Source organism: Oryzias latipes, chromosome 8 (genome assembly GCF_053564925.1).
Source record: "Oryzias latipes strain Hd-rR chromosome 8, Olatipes_Hd-rR_3.1".
NCBI classification, from domain to species: Eukaryota; Metazoa; Chordata; class Actinopteri; order Beloniformes; family Adrianichthyidae; genus Oryzias; species Oryzias latipes.
This window is the reverse complement of record NC_136244.1, coordinates 5,288,955-5,308,126: the sequence shown is the minus strand read 5'-3', so window position 1 is coordinate 5,308,126 and position 19,172 is coordinate 5,288,955. Positions and strand designations below refer to the sequence as shown.

The window sequence follows — 19,172 nt, the reverse complement described above, 5'->3', positions numbered from 1 at the left end:
TTTTAAAACACACCAGAGACTTGGTTAACTGTACTTCACACTGCAGCGGTTAGATAACGTTCAGGTGATGAATGACCGCTGTTCCCACATCAGACATCATCAGCTGATCCCACAACAACACATGTATTTTAGACATCAAACTACACTCTCTTCAGATTCCATCAGATTAGGTCACAAATCAAAGCTTTTTGGGAACTTCCTGCTCTTTCCCTCCCACTTCCCCTCTACAGACTCCTCCCAGCAGTTTGTTTTCCTCCAAACTGTCTGCAGGTTCCTGAACAGATTTTCCAAAAGCCAGAAGGGATGCAGAGTCGTCTAGTAAGTTTAGTGAATTTTGTCTCAACGCCTTCCAGCTTAGGCTACGTTCACACTGAAGGCTGAAATGACCCAATCTGATGTTTTTGCCCCATGCGACCTGTATCTGATCTTTTCATGACAGGCTGAACGACACAGATCCGATCTTTTCAAATGCGACACAGGCCACTTGGGTATCTGGTCCTGAATCCGATATGTATCCGATCTTTTGAAAAGCGACCGCCGTCTGAACAGCCAGGCCACATGAATCTGACCCGTACGTCGTCGATATGCTGCAAACGTCATAATTCTGCGTTGAAGTAGGCGGGAACGAAAACATAAACATCATCTATGGTGGACGAGTCAGTGGAAGGGAAGCGAGGTCACCAATTGGATTCCTATTTGGGGTGACACCTCTATTCAGGCCAAACTCTAGGGGTCTTATCGGAACCGGGCGGTTTTTGTAAATATTTCCAGCGAAATGGCCAAGCATGGTGTTGAACCCTCCCCGCGATGACGTTTTTCTTTACGACCGTGGTCAAAAGCGCGGGGGACAGAAGGTGAATGCTCCCTCGGGGTTCACTTCCCCGGTCTGACCCTCACATTCTCCAGAGTGTGTTAATCAAGAGTCAATATTTCCCGAGGCCTTAAAAACTGCAGTCATTAAACCCCTTCTGAAGAAGAGCGGTCTTGATCCCACTGTACTGAATAATTACAGACCTATCTCTAATCTGCTATTTATAGGAAAAGTCCTTGAAAAAGTTGTCTACCAACAGCTCACTGACTTTCTCTTATTAAACAATTCATTTGTAGTTTTCCAGTCAGGTTTTAGACCCCATCATAGCACAGAAACGGCTCTTATCAAGGTAACCAACGACATCCGCCTGAACACTGATGATGGCAAAGTCTCTGTCTTAATCCTGCTAGACCTGAGCGCTGCCTTTGATACTGTTGATCTTGGGATCCTTTTGCACAGACTCCAAGACTGGGTTGGCATCTCTGGATCTGCCCTAAGTTGGCTCAAGTCCTATCTAGAAGACAGGAAATATTTTGTTGAAATTGGGAGTTGTGTCTCAGACTACATGGCCTTGACTTGTGGTGTGCCCCAGGGATCAATCGTAGGACCCCTTCTGTTCAACCTCTACATGCTGCCACCATGCCACCAGGGCAGTTAATACGCAGTAATAACATATCTAAGTCTAACTTTGCAGCTTCAAGGCTTTAAAGTGGACCCCAGTGTTGGGGGGGGGGGGGGGGGGGGGGGGGCAGGCTGGCCTGGCTCCTGGTATGAAGAGATTCCCAAATATTGTTTTTTTTCTTCTGTCCTGTCCAACAGCTGGGCAGGCAGATGAGAGCTGCAAGCCTCTTGTGTTGGACATATTTTACTTTAACGACAGGGGTTATGAATCTTCTGACAAACCAGAAGTATGTCTGAATAAACCCCTATTGTAATTAAGGCCGAACTTCATTAATTCTGATCGTTTTTTATAAAATAAGTTTGATTTGGTTTGATTTGACAACACTGTTGCTGACATCAATAGCTAACGTTAGCTACTTGTTCACCGTTGACTTCCTTTCTGCGCATGCGGGTCTCTTCTGGGTCATTTTACGCTCACACAGGAGATCACAAAAGTTCCCATTTAATTGGAAATTTGAATGGCCTTGAAAAAAACCCAGATTTTTTTCAAAAAATCGGAATTGAGCATCAAGCCTTGCAGTGTGAATGTAGCCTTTGTGTTTTCCATCCTGCAGCTCATTACCTAGCATGTCTGTGTTTGCTGGAGCTGGCTGATCTTGACGGGGAGTTTCTGAAAGCCTCCGATCAGCCAGAGAGAGCAGGCTGCCCTAGTTTCTGTCATCGTTCTGGAGAACGGAGGACAGGTGAACCTGGAACGTCTTGTCATGGAAGAGATGGTGCTTGGCTGCTGTCAGAGTCTTCTGCTGGCTTGGCTGAAGAGACTGAAGACGGAAGAAGGTTTGACTCCCCCCTCAGCAGCTTCTCTGAAGCAGCTCTGACAGCTTCAGCTTTGAGTATGACGAATGAAGCAGACGTCCTCCTTCCTGTGTTTTTGATGAAACCTAACCATGAAATTTTTTAATCATTTAAGTCCTTTTACTAAAGCTTTTAAGCATTTGAGTTCGCAACATTCATTCATTCATTCATCTTCTTGACCGTTTTTCCCTTTCGGGGTCACGGGGTTGCCGGAGCCTATCCTGGCCACTTGGGCGTAGGCAAGGGATGCCCTGGACTGGTCGCCAGTCTGTCACAGGGTAGAATATCCTCAATCACACATCCATTCACTCTCACACTCACACCTATGGACAATTTAGAGTTGCCAATCAACCTATGAAGCATGTTTTTGGACGGTGGGAGGAAGCCAGAGATCCCGGAGAAAACCCACGCATGCACGGGGAGAACATGCAAACTCCACACAGAAAGGTCCCCCATTGATGTTGTTTTTTCACATCCCCCAGCCGGGACTTGAACCGGGGGGCCTTCTTGCTGTGAGGCAAGAGCGCTAACCACTGCGCCACCGTGCAGCCTAGTTTGCAACCTAACATTTTAAATTGTATTTATATTAACAGGTGGTGGCATGAGTTCTAAACCTGGGGCATTAGAGGTAACATAAAGGTTTTTAAACATGTGTTTGTCCCAGGGAGAACTAACTCGTCTTTTTCCAGCAGAGTTGCCACTGCTGTTTTGCTTAGTGTTTTTAGTCGTTTTTAATGTATTAATCAAGCTTGACACACTTGCTTTTATCCGATTTTAAACTGTTTTGGGCCCATGTTAGTCTCTTGGTGGTTGGACCTGGCTGGAGGTGGGTGCCTCCTCCCTTTATCCTTACGGTAGCTGGTGGGTGCCATACATAATATTGGGTAAGGGGGGACCCCCTTTTTTCGGCCTATAAATTAGTTGTCCTGCTCAGGTGCACCTCTTCTGTTTTGTTTTCTTTTAATCACTGTTTGGGTTGTAGTGTGTGTGTGTTTCTTTTGTGTGTGTATTGGGGCCCTGAGCAGGTACTCCTGGTGAGGGTTTGGATTGAGATCTCCCTTGGTGGTGTTTATGGCTACCCACCGGTGCAGTGGGGCTGAGGAGATCCTGGAGGCAGCCGCCCTCATGCAGTGTTGGAGTGCGGTCCAACTGTCCGAATTTATTTTAACCGTTTCTTTTATGGAACTTGTGTCAAGTTTTTAATAAATTGTATACTTTTAACCACTACCAAATCCAGTCTCCATTTTGGGTGCAAATGTAAGAGGACATTCGGTCACATTAGTAAGGCTTTTTGATCCGGCGTGGCTTGGAGTTGTGGCGAGGCAGGAAGCTGAATAGTGGTTTGTGGCCTGATGGGATGAATCCTGGAATTCTGTGAGGTTCTTCGGCTCAGGAAGTCCGGAGACTCAGGTGACCACCCGTGGTTTACATGTCCTGAAGACAAGGCATAAGAGGAGGTTAGACAAGAGCATAAATACATGGGCAAAGATAAACTTAGTGACCAGACTATGCATCATCAGGGGTAAGAAACTGGCCATGAATACTGGCTCTGGACCTCCTTATGGAGGTCTAGAGGGTAATGAGGTGAGTGGCCACAGCTGGTCGACTCAGGATAGGGGAGGGGGAGGAAAGCTGCCAGAGGCACCATGACATTAAGTCTGTGTCCAAATTACTGCCCTAACCCCTATGTAGTGCACAATTGGTAGCCATTTTGTTGGTGTGTCTGAATCTACAGTACAGACGTCGCTGCGAAAAACTAGTGAATCGATGATCACTCGACTGGTGAATATTGCCCATAATGCATTGCCTATGGGCCACAATGCATTGCGTTTGAATTATTCGAAAATGGCAGATAGATGCTGTTTTATTCCCCCCCAACTTTAATAAATGTAACACCTGAATACTCAACAATGCAAATCAAGTATGGAACAAGCCAAGAGGTTAATATTACATTTTACACAAAGACTGCTTGATTGAATGACCTACCTATGTTATCAACCCCTACCACCAATAAAGCCAGACTGGATCCACTGAAGGCAGATGCAGAAGGCATGCTGCGGGCCATACTTCAATGTAAACACTTCAAAAACCTGTAAGGGGGAAGCAAGTGACACGCAGGCGTGTCGTACAAATCATTTGTTTTTCATGGTTTTTGTTTTTCCCAATCTCCCCAAACCCTGTGCACTGAGAAAGGAGTCTGTTAGCACTGATCATGTGATACATGTGTGCTCTTTAATGCAAGGTGGCTGTTGAAAATGAGATGAGACAATCAGAGCATCGTTTTGTGTGGACATCCTAGAGGGGGGTATTCCAGGAAGCATGTTTAAGTTGCCTGACTTTAAGCCTGAACTCTGGCTGAAATCCACCTGAACTTGCTTACGCAGTACGTTGGTTCTAAAAAGACCGGATATGAGTTGGCGTAATTAGGCTCGACTTGGTAACCCTGGGTTAATGCATGTGCACGGTGAGTACACAGACATTCTCAATGGATCGCCGATTTCCGGAGTCACCATGGAAACGCATGGTGGAAAAAGAGCACTATACTTCAGTGAGACAGTGTTGGATATTTTAATGACGGCGTATGAAGATTATAAGACCATCAAAGTAATACGGCTGCATCAGCAAAAAGAGTTTCTGCGTGTAGAAAAAGAACAAAGTAAACGCACGAGTTTCTGATCTTCCATTTTCCTTGTGACGCATATATCCAATTTAGCTAACTTAAAGGAATTACTTCTATTGGTAAGAGGTAATTGAGTAAATTTATTCAACCTAATTTCTTACGTCTATAAAACTCAGTAATTGTTTATACAACTCAAATTTACATTTATCTAACTAAATGTCATATTAATCCAATTCAATTAATATTTTTTCCATCTCAATTATAATTTTTGAACTCCTATATGTCTAAGTTTGAGCCAGCAGATTTACTCATTTGTCTAACAATAAAAACAACGAAACTATATGTACACTGTGCATAAACTCATTTAAGAATTGTTCAACATTGTCATTACTGCAATGGACTGTAGGGGTGCTATATAATCTCATCATCCTCTCACTCATGGTGCAGAGGCTTTAGGACAAAATAACTCGGCAAAACACGGCTAAACATAGTAAAACAGCTAAACAATTAAACTCATGTGGTCACTGTTTGTTCTGCTGAGCTTTCTTTACTTACATTTCATTTTTCTGACACACTTTTTTATTCATAGTGTATTGTTGTATTTGGAGAAATCAAGTTGAAACGATCCTAAACCACAGTACGTTTTTTACAAAGAACCACGGTAAAGTGCAATAAACTGATGCTCATTCCAATACTGGGGAAACAATAGAACTGGTCGGGAAACGTTCGGGATTAATTTCGTATTTGTTGAGAATAGCGCGCCCAACTGTTCAAAACACAAGTGACATCTGAACGGTGGTTCGACCAAACGAAGCATTTGGCGCGTCATACGTCATCAACCACGTGACCTGCTCTAGTTGACACACGCCCCGAAACATTGTGCCGAAACACGCAGTTTCATGAAGGTGAAACGCGCGCCGAAGCGCCGTGTCAAGCAGGCCATCCGTACTAATGATGACTAATGATACACCTGCGCTCCCCCCTAAAGATGCAACCGCTCCTCTGTACGATCTTCTACGGACCTGGACAAAGCAAACCCTCCACAGGCGCCAGATGATCTGGCAGAAATTTTAAAAAAATCACGATCAGCAGGTAAATCAATTATTCGACTCAAGTTTATGCAGTAGTGATGACTGTTTTACTGGTTTGTTTGAGTTTTTTTTTCTTCTTTTGACAATTAGCTTTGTTTTCTAACCCTAATATTGCATTTTGTCCATTTAAAATTTGTCATTTGTCTGATTGCTTCGACGATGTGAACAAATTGAATTTGTGTATTGACTTCTTTTTTTTTCAATCAGCTCTGTTAAGAAAATTGACTTCTGCATCTGCACCTTTTTGTTTTTCGCTACTGTTTTAGTATGTAAGTGGTTCATCAAAAATGCTAACATTATTTTGTTTATTCATCTGTACAGTTTTCATAAATGGTCTGTTTTCTTTGGTGTCACTACAAAGGAACTGAATTGTCATATTGTTTCCTGTGATCGGATCTTCAGTAAGACAAACTGGAGCAGTATTAGTTCATTAGCTTAACATGTCTATTTCACAGCATTTAGATTCTCTGATATGTTGTATTGATTTGTGTAGAACAGGTGTTTTCTGTTTATCACTATAGAGGTTTAGGATTTTAACAGGACTCTCTTAAATAAAGATTTTAATTGTGCTTGGATCTATTTCAAGGATTGTAGTCAAAGCAATAAAGAATTTACACAGATTTATCAAACCCATGACAGAAATGATAAAATGCATAGGATTAAAAACAAAACAATAACAAAAACACTTAAATCACATATGCCTAATTCAAAACAGCGATCATTAACTAAAGTCAAGTAGAGCTGGATTTATTGCTTGGAAGAAGCAAGCCCAACCCCCTACTGAGTTCATTCATTTTATAGTTTTGCATAGCTTTTGTGTTCCGGTTCTGATCCGATAGACTCTTTTCAAGTTATTAAATCAGTGTCTAGTAATGATTGATCATCCTCAGAAACATTCATTCATGATTTCAGTAAACAGTAACGTGAATCACACACCATGTAAAAGAGATGTAATACTCATTGATTATCATCAGACTATCATTTCATTAAATTCAGTAATCATTGCTACACATTGCAGATCAAGTTATCAAGTAACAAATTCCAGAGCCTATTGATTATCTTTAGAAAGAATTCTAATATCTTTTTTAAATTTAGATAAAATCAAAATAATTAGGGACACAGTTAAGTTTGATTAAAATCCTATTAATCTAAGCTTTATTTTTGTGACAGATATTTTTAAGGTGTAAATTTCACTTTCAGAACAACAAAAGGTCAAAATCCAAAAGCACATATGATAATTTCCTACATTAAAATCAAAACTTAAGAATAAATACTCAAACCTACAGGGATAAAAAGCTAAACTCATAAACTACAAAAAATGAAAAACTAAACTAAAAATATCTCTCTCTAAGCAGTGAAAACATGTCAATCAAAATTAAAGTAGATGCAAAGGCTACCCCAAAACTCCACATCGCTTCAGCAAATACAGATGTTTTCTTTTTCTTTGAACCACTGGCTGGTTGGGAAGAGTTCTTTCTGAGAAGATCTCCCCTAATTAAAGCGTTCTGGGTTTTTATGTCTTGAAGATCCATGAGTAGTGAATTAATAATGTCATTATTTTCGTGCAGTATTTGTTGCCTTTGACGAATATCTGTAGATACATTCATTTTTTCTTTTAGAATGAGTATCTCTTTGTCTTTGAATTGAATTGAATTGAATGTGTTGTCTTGTCTCTCGTTTGCTCTTTATCTTTTGAGTCTCTTCCGTATCTTTTAGCTTCTCCTGCAATCAGAACATGTATAAACTGTCTTCGTTGACAATGTTTCTTGAGTTGGGATGTATGTCAAATGATGTCATCAAAACCAGAATGAGTGCGTGTGATGTCATCAAAAAACTATCTGATGTCATAAAAACAGGAAAAATATCATGGCCCTTTGCTGTGTGTGTGATGTCATCAAGATTTTAAAAAACACCAGAGCCTTGGTTAACTGTACTTCACTCTGCAAAGATGGCTCACATCCAAAATTAGCCAGCAACACCTCACACACCCATGACACAACAAAATCAAACACAACACTCTAATTTTAGGCACAACAATGTCCACTAACGCTGTAGTCAAACTGGGTCCCAGAGAGACGGAAGGACGGTTGAAAGTGGACTTTACTGAATGAAGAGGACATCTGTGGTCCAGTTGTGCTTGCTTTATTCCGCATTTCCTAGACCTCTGGATTTTGATGTTGTGCACGTGCTATTTCGGCCAAGGAAATGGGCAAACCCATGGTGCAGGTATTGGGTTAGTCGGGGATGTAAGATGCCACCACAGCAGACAGGTCCCCTTTGACAGCGCGGGATAAGGCATCTGGTACAGTGTTCACACAGCCTTTTCTGTACTGAACGTCAAAGGTGAATTGTTGCAGCCGCAGGGTCCATCTGGTCAGTCGAGACGAGGTTTTGGATCAGTTGAACGCCCACGAAAGAGCACTGTGGTCAGTATAGACAGTGAATTTGGAGCCTTCTAAATAGTGCTTCCACTTCTCAACAGCCCAGACAACAGCCAAACATTCTTTTTCAGAAGTGGAGTAGTTGCGCTCTAGGTAGGAGCCGGTTTAGCTCGTGCTGGTTTGCGGCGCCTTCCGTCCGTGAAACCAGGGTTCGAATCCGGGCTGCTCCATGTTCCCTTCTCTACTTCTGTGCCGGTCTCAAGCCCGGTTGCTTTGAGAGGGTTGCGTCAGGAAGGGCATCCGGCATAAAACATTGCCAAGTTTACCTTGCGACTAGTTCGCTGTGGCGACCCCTGACGGGTAAAGCCGAAAGAGAAACAACACGGAGTAGTTGCGCTCTGCTCCGTGTAGAAGACGTGAGGCATAAGCTATCACTTTCTCCCCTCCTTCTCTTTGCTGGGTTAACACAGCTCCAAGCCCCACGTCGCTGGCATCCGTCTGTACCTGAAATGGCTTGGATGCATCAGGCTGTGCTAATACTGAAGATGACTGCAGTGCCTGTTTAAGTCTGTTGAAGCTCTCTTGACATTCGGTGGTCCACTCCCACTTTACTCCCTTCCGCTTAAGTTGGTTGAGTGGAGCAGCAAGATCTGCAAAGTGGCGTATACATTTGTGGTACCACCCTGCGAGACCTGGAAATCTCTGAAGGTCTTTGATGTTCTGAGAAGTGGGATAGTTAGTCACTGCCAGTGTTTTGTCAATGTCCGGCTCTACTCCCTTTTCAGTGACTAGGTGTCCAAGGAACTTTAAGTTGTTCTTCAGGAAATGGCATTTCTTGAGATTTAAAGAGAGATTGTATTCTGCAAGTCGAGCAAACACTGCTCCAAGGTCTTTCAGGTGCTGTTCTGGAGTCGGGGAATACACAATGATACCATTGATGTAAACAAAACATATGTGCCCTTTTAGATCTCCCAGCACTGTCTCCATCAGACGCTGAAATATTGCTCCTGCATTTTTTAGTCCGAAGGGCATGACTTTGATCTGAAAGAGACCCATAGGTGTCTAGCAATGTAGGTGGGTTGGCGTTGGCTACTGCTAGGTGGTGACTTTTTCTGCTTTTCCCCTCCGAAGTCACTGAGACATGGTGGCTTTTGCTGGTGTGTTTCTTCTTAGTCTGCTGCTGGCGGCTTGACTGTTAACTCTGTCCCAATAATATTTTTTGGAGGCTCAGTCTCGCTCCACCATGGATCCAACCTTCACCAGCTGTTCCATCGTCTGCACAGTCCCTCGGAGACAACTCACTAGAGCGAGATTGCAGTTATTCATGATGCGTCTAACTATTTCTCCTTCAGACATGTCCGGTTTCCATTTCAAACAGAGGGCTCTATAATCATATACAAAGTCCCGTAAACACTGGCCTGGTGTCTGCACTCTGTCCCTCAATTGTTCTTCCACTTCTGTCATGTTGCCTGAGGGTAAAAAAGCAGCTAGGAAGGCTTCTTTAAACTCTTTCCAGTTACTTATTTTAATCTTTTCAGCAGTCCACCAGCTCTTGGCAGAGTCTTTTAGAACAGTGGAAAACGTAGCCAGAAGTTCTTTGTCTGTGAGGGGGCGCAGGGAGATAAAAGTTTCTACCTGCTCAATGAAGTTCAGTACGTTGGTGGTGTCTCTTGATTCTCCGAATGTTGGAAACTCTAACCGCAAAGGAGGCATGGACCCGAGAACAGGAGCTCCAGACACAGCACTAACAGGTGGTAAAAATTCACTGACATTAGATGTGGTGTAAGGAAAAGATGCTGGAAATTTTGGAGTGCTACACCTAATGATGTCTCCCAACTCATTTTTCCATTTCTCATCTCTTCTTTTGAAACAATCCACCACTGCTTGTTCTAAACGTGCCAATGAATCATTTAACGACTGTTCCAGTGTTTCAAACTTTTGGTCAACATATTCTCTGAAACTCTGCTCCCTGTTTATTGTACTACCCAATGAAGCTCTGAAATAATGTTTAAGAGTATTTAACTGCTCTTGTACAGTGTTAAGAGAAACCTGGTTTTGATCAAGAATCTCCACAGGTTCTGCCTGTACCGGTGCTTCATCTTCATCCTCACTGCTGTTGTCACCTTCATTTTCAACCCGTACATCGTCAATATACATTTCACTTAGCAATGAAGATACCTCTGATACAGGCTCTCTGAATGTTACAAAGGAACCTGGGTGAAATTCAGGTGATGTAGATGTTCTTTCCCCTGCTGACTCTCTGCTGTCTGCCATTTTAATATTTGCGACTTAAAAAAAACAAAACAAAATAGAGACTGCTTCAATGCTTGTATTATTTGTTGCTTCACTAAAAAAACAATTCATTTCCCCATACTGGCCTCCACTCTGTAACAACTTCTTCTACCTTATTGCAAAGGAAGAGTACAATAAAGCCACTAAAATATTACTTGCTTTGAAAACGACAAAGCGTGTGCAACTTAACATTAAACATAGAAAATCCAGCAGTCTCACTTTTAGTTTGTTTTTTGGCATTTTAGTTAGTTTCAGCAGGCCTTAAACATATCACCAAGCACAGTACACACTCAACACCATATAAATATACACACACAGATAATTCCAAGAGTCTCCGTTCAAAACTAAAGTCTGATGCAAATGAGTTCGTATCACTGTCTGTCAGTCCCAGCAATGCATTGCGTTTAACCAAAACAAGACAAACAGGCTCTATCTCACCGGCTTTCCATAAGTCCTTGGTGTGTAGATTCCAATGGTAGGAAAAAAAAGGAGGAGGAAAAAACCCATGCAAAAATCCGTTGACAAGGAAAAGGTAATCGAGGGTGTAGAGCTTGAAATGGAGCGGCTCTGGAACATCCAATCTAGTCCTCAGACACGGCTCTCCGTTTGCCGGGGAAACGTAGTTTTTAAAACAACAGGTGTTTTCCCTCGTAGCAGCCCGTGTCATTAGAAGCTCCGCCCCCTCATAGACAGAGTTGCTTTCTTAAAGGCGCATACTGCCTTTACTTATGCCCGTTAAAACCTGTCACAAATGTCCATCATAACAGTCCCACACTAAACAGCTATGGCCATAATATTTTAATCAACATGTAAAACATATATTTTAATTAGCATGTAAAACATATATTTTAATTATGTTGAGCGCAGCTCCGATCTTTCATCGTGGTGGATAGATGAAGAAGACTCCGGGACAGGATCAACTTTAGCCTCCTCCGCATATTTATTGACCATTGAGCACGGAACAAAAACGTGTCTCTTGTTCATCAGAGCTCATTCATTCAGCAAGTGATGTCATCAACCCTCGACACAGAGATACAACAATGACTCACGGGAACAGAAGTGACTCATGGGAAATGGAGTAGAAAGAGTAAGAGTGAAATAGTTTACATATAATACTTAACAAATTAGCATGTGAAACATATATTTTAATTAGCATGTGAAACATATATTTTGCCCCTGCAGGGATTTATAGCAAAATATTTAAAACTGTTCATCATGCTGTTTGTGGCAGTGTCACAAAGTAGCTCCTCCCCCCTAGTTGCATCGCAGGCTAAACCCCATACCCCCCTCACCCTAATATGAGATTATATGAGGAGGGGGGTAAATAGAGCTATATCTGCTTTTAGACCATACAGGTGATTTAACACTGTCATTGTCTTTGGCCCAGAGCCAACTCCACGCACATACCAGCTAACGATGTTAAGACTGGTCATAACTGCTCTGACAGGAAAGCTAGATAATGCGTGTGTGCCAGTCCGTGTGCGCGTGCCCGCTGTGCAAACCCGCTGCACAGAGAAGCGCTGTGCATGTGTGCACGAGAATGTTTTCTGGCTATATGAGTTGCATGTTGCGTGCATCCTCATGGAAGGATGCACGCAACGAGCTGCATGTTGCGTGCATCCTCATGGAAGGAGGTTTGGCAAATACCCAATAAATTTTCAATCACTAATAAGGTTAAAGAAGTTTCTTTTAAGATTATCCATAGAATTTATCCATCTAAAACGTTTATTCAAAAATAGATTTAAGTTAAACATTGAGACATTTTGTAGTTTTGGTTGTAATTCCCCTGAAACAGTTATTCATCTTTTTTTTTTTTTTTCTTTTTTTTTTTTTTTAACTTGTCCTGTCCAACAGCTGGGCAGGCAGATGAGAGCTGAGGGCCTCTTGTGTTGGACAGATTTTACTTTAATAGTAGGGGTTATTAATCTTCATACAAACCAGAGGTATGTCTGAATAAACCCCTTTTGTAATTGAGGTCAAACTTTATTAATTTCAACCATGTTTGAAAATCTTGGGTGTTGGACCAGACGGAAAAGGAAAGAAGGGAAGAAGACAGAGGGACGTTAGAGAGAGGGGGGTAGGAGGGGGGGGATAAGACCATGAAGCAGCATAAAGCAACAAGTTTACTGGTTGTTTATCATTACGGTAAGGTTCAAATGTAGTAAAAAAGGGCGGGGCCTGTCCACACACACACACTCAAATGTTATCAACACACCTGCTAGCTGCAAAAATGTTGACATGTCGACATGTACACAAAACAGTCATTAAATCATGCAAACTATTAGTGCAAAGGTGAGCTAACACCTGTGCTCAGGTGAGTGTTTATGTTCTTCTAAAATGGATGGTGGAACGTGAAATGAAGGAGGGAGATCGTCCAGCCATCCCCACCCCAAGACCCCCGCCGCAGCAGCAGCGGCAGCCGGAATCCCCCCAACGCTACACGGGGACAGGCAGGGAACAACCGCCCCCCAGGCGACAAAGCCCGCCACCCAGGCCAGGGCTAGCAGGACCGCCGCGAGGCCCCCAGAGCCAGAGAGCAGGGAGGCACGGAGGGAAAGAGAGCGCCGCCCCAGCCCAACCAGGAGAGCAGCCCCCCCCGCCGCGCCGGGAGAGCCCAACGCAGGGCCCCACCGGAGAAGGACGCCCACAGCCCCAGACGAGCACCCCACCACCACCCAGGAGTTCCGGGCATCCCCCCGCCCCAACCCCAGGTACGAGCCAGGACCCCCCAAGGGAGACCCGCTCCGCACTCCAGGCAGCCACCCACCCGGCCCACGGTTGGTCCAGGGAGGAGCAAGGCAGGGGCCCGCCGCCCCCGCCCAGGAGGGGGGAACCCCGGGGAAAAAAGAGGGCCCACAAGGGGTGTTGTAAATATGGCCCGACCAGGCTCGGCCACAGTTGGAAATTTGGCGGGGCCCAGCGCTCAGGGGCAAGGACCAGAACCCACCTAGGGACACGAACACCCCCGGCTCAGGTGTAATGTGAACCCCCCCATCGCGCGGAGAGAGCACCGCCGGGCCCAGGAAGCCGGCACCCAGGGGACACAGCCGCCGTTGCCAAGGGGCCCGTACCACCCACCAGGGAAGGGGTAGGGGACAGATGGTCCTAGGTCCCACCTTCCTGTGTCCGTGTATGTGTGTTTGAGAGGGTGTGTGTGTGCATGTGTGTGTGTTTATGTTGGAATGTATATATTGAGGGGGGAGGGGTGTGTGTACTAAGGGGGGTGCAGTTAAAATTGGCGGGTAGGGCACTAAGGGGACATCTCCTGATTACTCACAGTGATGCCCCCTCACCCTCCCCACCAAGGGGCCCTAAATGTCTAAGGTGCGGTTAAAATTGGCGGGTAGGGTGCTAGGAGGACATCTGCTGCTTGCTGGCAGTGATGTCCAAGCACCCCCCCTACCAAGGGCCCTACATGTCTAAGGTGAAAATAAAACCGAAAGAGGGGGGGCCCTCTCCATACGGCAACCATAGGAGGGGGGCCACTTCCAAGTAGCCCCCCCAAAGCGCATCGCAGGCTAAACCCCCCACCCCGTCACCTTAATATGAGGTTATATGAGGAAGGGGGTAAGTTGGGGACGGCTAGTAGACTGTCTCCCGGTGGTCAAACAGCTGTCCCCCAGCCCCCCCCCCACCCCACCCCAGCAAAGGGGCCAGGCCCACCCAGCCCAGGGGCCCCACCCCCGGAGGCGCCGACACCCCAGGCCCAGCATCACCCACCCCACATAGGGAGAGAGGAGCCAGAAAGCGACACCCCCCCCCCGGAGCAAGCCCAGGCCCTCACCCCCAAACGCCGACCGTAGAAGAGCTCTGGTCAGGCCTCGACGGGACCGAGGCAGCTAACCGGCCGGGGCAACCGCCGATTGCCTCAGCGGAGACCCCGACCCGTCAACCCCCGCCGCCCCGTACCAATAGTGGGCCCCCCCTCCCCCCCAGAACGCCCCCCCAAAGGACAGGGCCGAAAAAGCCCCCACCCCACCCCAGACCTTGCAGCATAAGCGGATGACACCCAGAGCGACCGGGGGCCCCAAGAGGGTTGTCCCGTCCCGTCCCAGAGCCAGGGAAGGGCCGATCCCAGCCCCAGGTGTAGATGGGCAGCCCATCCAGCGCCGCTGGACCCCCCCAGCACAGACAAAGGGACCACCCCCCAAGCCAAGCCAGACCACCCCCCCACCACGCAACCCCACACCCAAGCCCAGAGGACCACGCAGCGCCCCAGCCCGCCCCACCCAGCCGCCGGACCCGACCCCTCGACCAACGGAGCCCCTACCACCCCCCGCCATGAGGCCCTGACCCCCACCCCGACCCACGGCAGAAGGGCAAGGAGAAGCGACGACCAGGCCCCCCCACCCCCTAAGTCATGGAGTTAGCTATGGGAGACCAGAGAGAACGAATTCTTTCAAAGTTACTTGAAATTTGGGCTGACATTTTTTCCAAGCTGATATGATCAAGCAGCAGATTTCTGTGTTGACTTATATTTATATTTTTCTTGTTTTTCCAATTTATTAAAATAGTTTTTTTAGCAATACAAAGAGTTATGAAAATGATAGAGCCTAATCCTCCTTCTACATCGATGGCACTCATGTCACCAAGCACACAAAGTGACGGTGAAGCCGTGATTGAAACCTTAAGCCAGACTTTTAGATCGGCACATACCTGCTGCCAGAGAGCCTGGACAGGCGTGCAGAGCCATAGTGCATGCATGTAATTGTCGGGTAGATATTACAAATTACAAATGTCTGAGTTGCTGAGACCCATCTTGAACATCCTCTGTCCAGTGTAGTAAATTCTGTGAAGAGTTTTGAAATGGATTAGCTGCAGATTTGGATTTGTTGTCAGTAAAGGTGTTTAGACAAAGTTCTGACCAGAAGCTTTCATCTGTGCTGATGCTCACATCCGCATCCCATTTTGTTGTTGGAAGTGAAATATTATTATCTTAATTACATAAAAGTTTGTATATTTTGGAGAGAGTTTTATTCATTGAGAAATTAATCAGAGTGGTAACTACATCTGGTAGCTTTAAATCGTTGTCTCTGTATTTAAACTTTTTAGTAATAATTGATTTAAGTTGCTGACATTCCAAGAAGTTATTTATTCCATGTTTGTCTTGAAGTTTTTGGGGAGTTATGAATCTTCTATCAATAATTATGTGCTCTAGTTGTTTTATGCCCCCTGCTTGCCGAGCTGGGAGGTGGATCATTTTTTTGTTTATAAGGATGTCTAGGTTGTTCCAGATGGGTGTCATTTTGCACGGTTGAATTGATGATTTTGATATTTTGAGAAATTCCCACCAGGCTGTTAAAGTGGCGTTTATATTAATAGTTTTGAAACAGTCCTGTTTTTTAACTGTTTGGCTAATAAATGGAAGATCTGACAGGTTGATCTTTCCACATAACGCCTGTTCCAAGTCTAACCAACAGTTGGTTTCTGGATTATTTTTTAACCATTTTAAGATTTATTGTAATCTATTTGCAAGAAAGTAATTGTGGAAGTTAGGTAATTCTAATCCTCCACAGCTTTTTGCAGATTTTAAAGTTTTTAGACTGATTCTTGCAGGTTTATTGTTCCATAAAAAGCTTGATATGGATGAGTCTAATGTTTTGAACCATTTTAATGGCGGTTGTGTTGGAATCATTGAGAAGAGATAATTAACTTTGGGTAAGATTTTCATTTTTACCGTGGCTACCTTTCCCATAAGGGACAGAGGCAGGTTGGTCCAGCGTGTTAGATCGTCCTGTATGTTTTTCAGTAATGGGGTGTAGTTTAGCTGCAACAGTTCTGATAGTTTGGGGGAAAAATTGATACCTAGATATTTGATATTTCCTGATTTAGCTGGTATTGTGAGTCTTTGCTCCGCATTACTGTTCAGTGGTAATAAAACAGACTTATTTTATGATGGCTGTGTTTGGTTTTAATTCCTTTAATGCTCTCATTCTGTCTTATTGCTGCAGCTAGAAGCTCAATAAATATAGCAAAAAGAGAAGGAGAGAGTGGACAACCCTGTCTGGTTCCTCTTCCAAGAAAAAACCTGTTGGACGTCTGTTTATTAGTTCTAACTGATGCATTGGGGTTGTGATGTAATATTTTTAATCCAATTGATGAATGATTCTCCAAATCATCCAAAGCTCAGTTGCTTCAGCTCGTCATGAAAGATGGCCGCAGGTGTTGCAGGTGTGGTCACAGCTCTCCTTCTTTACACCTTGCTTATTGAGTTTATACCATCTACCGACGATCTAGACCTCAAAAATGCTTACGACAAGATTCAGCTACAACTTTCCATTCATGGAAAGATGCATTTCAGTAGAATGGACAAAGAAGACACAAACAACTATGTCAAGCCAAGCATTGGCTATGGGAAGCATCTGCTAGCTATGACTCTTGTTTATCCACCCATCTACCATAAGAAACGAAAAAACATCAAGACAACTTCACGTCTACAATGGACTAATGCTCTTGTCATCACGATCTGTTTGACACTATCTGGAGACATACATCCATGCCCGGGACCGCGCCACGTCACACCGAGGGAAGGCCCCGCGGAGAAGCGCGCAACTACGGCCCTACTACCTGGTGTTGCTGCAGATTGGGCGCTGGGGAGCCTTGCTGGTACCGTGGTGGATCCGTATACGCTGGGTGCGCATGACGGAGCGGGTGTGCGGTGCGCCCTAGCTGGATGCCCTCGATCAAGCCGGCGGAGCGGCGTCTTCCATCGACCATCGACTGGACCCGGAGTTTCGGCGGGGACTGGGGTGTATGCAAGATCAACGGACCCCCAGACTTCTACCACCACGCTAAAGGAGCACGCTTCCAGCACCTCCACAGTGACGCAGAATGTAAACAGAAAACGGCTGAACCCAGGGATCGCAAAGAACAAGAAGTGGGCGGTGTTTCAAACTGTCAATCATTCGCGGACAGTGTGGGACCCTAAAGCCAAACCAAAGGGGATTCTAGGGGGACACCTGAACATAAGAAGCTTCCTTTCTAAAGGTGAGCAAATACAGCATCTGTTACTGGACTCAAACCTGGACTTTCTCTGTTTATCTGAATCCTGGCTCAATCAGAATTCCCCATCAGCAGCTCTGAATATTCCTGGTTATAACATCTACAGAAAAGACAGGGAGGGATCTAAAAAGGGGGGTGGAGTCTTGATTTACATAAAAAGCACATTGCAGTGCCACAAAATTCAATGGTCAAACCATGTTCAGTTGGAATGTTTAGGGCTCACAATCTCCCTTTCACCACAAATGTCATTTATCCTTGTTGTTATCTACAGACCTCCATCTGCAGATAACAGATTTTATGAACACTTTGAGAAGTTGTTAAAAGAAAGCAACTGTGACAAAGAAATTATTATCATGGGTGATTTCAACATTGACTGGGAGGACAAATCCTCAAGGAAAAAACTCAAGCAAATCACTGACAGGTTTAATTTAACACAAGTCATCCGTGGCCCAACAAGAATAACTAAATCTACCATGACGCAAATTGATCTCATATTTACCAACAGACCAGAAAGAATTGCAAAATCATTTAACATGTTAACCGGTTTATCAGACCATAATTTAACTCTCCTCTCTAGAAAACTCACTAAAAAGCGTTTCCATTCTTGTGCTGGAGTCAAAGAAATTATTACAATACCTAAAAATAAATATCAAAACTTTGTAGATGAAGCCAATCAAATTCAGTGGGACAACATTTTACCATCAGTTGACACTGAAAATGATGGCAAACTATTCCTTAAAACACTTGAGAGAACAATTACTGAATTCACACAAAAAATCAAGCTGAAACCATACAAAAACACTGTTCCATGGATGAACTCTGACATCATAAAACTCATGAAAGAACGAGACCAAGCCTTAAAAAAATCAAATAAAACTAAATCAACCCATGACAGAGGTCTTTTTGCCATACTGAGAAATAAGGTGGTAAGATCATTAAGGAAAGCAAAAGCAGATTTCTTCCTCACAATAATTGAAAAATCACATGGAAACTCTAAAATAATATGGAACCAGATAAGAAAAATGACAGGTGATCGCCCTAAAGAACAAAACATTCTAGAAATTAAAATAAACAGACAACTAACAAACAATGCTCAAGTCATAGCAGAGGCCTTTAACCATTATTTCATTGATTCTGTGGCCAACATAGCGAGCTGTTTCACACCTATGGAAACCTACAATCTTTCAATAGACGCAAGCCAACCGACATTTAGTTTCACAAACATCACAGAATCCGATGTATCACAGACCATCAATTTACTCAAACCATCCAGATGTAAAGACCTTTTTGGCTTGGACACAGTAATGCTCAAGGACCTCTGTTCATCACTGACACGCCCCATTACCAAAATTATCAATCTATCCCTCTCACAAAAAACATTCCCGAGCACTTGGAAACCAGCCATTGTCTCTCCCATTTTTAAGAGTGGAGACCTTCATTCCATGTCCAACTACAGACCCATTAGCATTCTTCCGACAGTGTCAAAAATTGCAGAAAAA

General features: G+C 44.3%; 1 long non-coding RNA gene across 1 annotated transcript in view; it reads left to right on the top strand.

Annotated features, from left to right (window-relative positions):
- The window catches only part of LOC144994242 (uncharacterized), a 123,318-nt gene extending 119,878 nt beyond the window's left edge, over window positions 1-3,440 (top strand). The window contains exon 3 of the long non-coding RNA XR_013657685.1: window positions 3,313-3,440. This is a non-coding gene — a long non-coding RNA (uncharacterized LOC144994242). The remainder of the gene's footprint in view (window positions 1-3,312) is intronic.
- The last annotated feature ends 15,732 nt before the right edge of the window (window positions 3,441-19,172 follow it).